The sequence below is a fragment of the Melanostigma gelatinosum genome (genome assembly GCF_949748355.1).
Source record: "Melanostigma gelatinosum genome assembly, chromosome: 9".
In the NCBI taxonomy this organism is placed as follows: Eukaryota; Metazoa; Chordata; class Actinopteri; order Perciformes; family Zoarcidae; genus Melanostigma; species Melanostigma gelatinosum.
This window is the reverse complement of record NC_136642.1, coordinates 1813513-1815381: the sequence shown is the minus strand read 5'-3', so window position 1 is coordinate 1815381 and position 1869 is coordinate 1813513. Positions and strand designations below refer to the sequence as shown.

Sequence of the window (1869 nt, the reverse complement as noted above, 5' to 3'; positions counted from 1 at the left end):
TAAAGGATGATGGATGGATGACGTATAAAGGATGGATGATGTATAAAGGATGGATGATGTATAAAGGATGATGGATGGATGATGTATAAAGGATGATGGATGGATGATGTATAAAGGATGATGTATAATGGATGATGGATGGATGATGCATGAAGGATGATGGATGGATCAATGATAGATGATGGATGATGTATAAAGGATGATGGATGGATGATGTATAAAGGATGATGGATGGATGATGTATAAAGGATGATGGATGGATGATGTATAAAGGATGATGGATGGATGATGTATAAAGGATGATGTATAATGGATGATGGATGGATGATGCATGAAGGATGGATGATGTATAAAGGATGATGGATGGATGATGTATAAAGGATGATGTATAATGGATGATGGATGGATGATGCATGAAGGATGATGGATGGATCAATGATAGATGGATGATGTATAAAGGATGATGGATGGATGATGTATAAAGGATGATGGATGGATGATGTATAAAGGATGATGGATGGATGATGTATAAAGGATGATGGATGGATGATGTATAAAGGATGATGGATGGATGATGTATAAAGGATGATGGATGGATGATGTATAAAGGATGATGGATGGATGATGTATAATGGATGATGGATGGATGATGGATGATGTATAAAGGATGATGGATGGATGATGTATAAAGGATGGATGACGGATGGATGATGTATGATGGATGGATGATGTATAAAGGATGGATGATGGATGATGTATAAAGGATGATGGATGGATGATGTATAAAGGATGGATGATGGATGATGTATAAAGGATGGATGATGGATGATGTATAAAGGATGATGGATGGATGATGTATAAAGGATGGATGATGGATGATGTATAAAGGATGATGGATGATGTATAATGGATGATGGATGGATGATGGATAAAGGATGATGATGGATGATGTATAAAGGATGGATGATGGATGATGTATAAAGGATGATGGATGGATGATGTATAAAGGATGATGGATGGATGATGGATGATGTATAAAGGATGATGGATGGATGATGGATGATGTATAAAGGATGATGGATGATGTATAAAGGATGATGGATGATGTATAAAGGATGATGGATGGATGATGGATGATGTATAATGGATGATGGATGATGTATAAAGGATGATGGATGGATGATGTATAATGGATGATGGATGGATGATGTATAAAGGATAAAGGATGGATGATGTATAAAGGATGATGGATGGATGATGTATAAAGGATGATGGATGGATGATGTATAAAGGATGATGGATGGATGGATTTCGGATGATGGACTCTACTCCAGCAGGCAAGAGATGACATCATAATCTGGCCTCTATAAACAGCTGTAGTAGTAAACAAAACCCAGCTGGTCATCGTGGCGTCTTTAATCTGCAGACACAAATCTACACGTGCTGCAAAGTGAGGCGGCTTCCCGGACATCCTTATTCATTGAAAATATCCATATTTCTTAAATCAATGTTGAACAAAATTCAACACTAAAAACTCTTTAGAAGGTTTTTATCTGGATTTGTTCACAAACTTAATTTCAATGAAGAGGTTTCAAACAGTGACTCAGACTGAGTATCTGACACATTCATATTCAGAGGTACTCTTCATATTCTTGCATTCTGTGAACATATCTTGTTGACAGTTTCATCACACATTGTAGGAGCACCACCTCCTCATCCAGACATCTTAACTGTCCATCCTTATTCAACAATATGCTTCTTAACAGTCACACAAAAAACACCAATTATTGCAAAGAAATGAACGTTCTTGTTTCACTTTCAGCATGATGTTCTGCAGCAGCGTGAACAGAAAGAGTGCTGACGTTGATG

General features: G+C 37.0%; 1 protein-coding gene across 1 annotated transcript in view; it reads right to left on the bottom strand.

Moving 5' to 3' along the window:
- Positions 1 to 1542: 1542 nt before the first annotated feature.
- LOC306782372 (uncharacterized protein) overlaps positions 1543 to 1869 on the bottom strand; it is a 27341-nt gene continuing 27014 nt past the window's right edge. The window contains exon 21 of the mRNA XM_079275702.1: positions 1543 to 1869. This exon is cut by the window's right edge and continues 1441 nt beyond it. The gene's annotated coding sequence lies outside the window, so the exon portion shown is untranslated.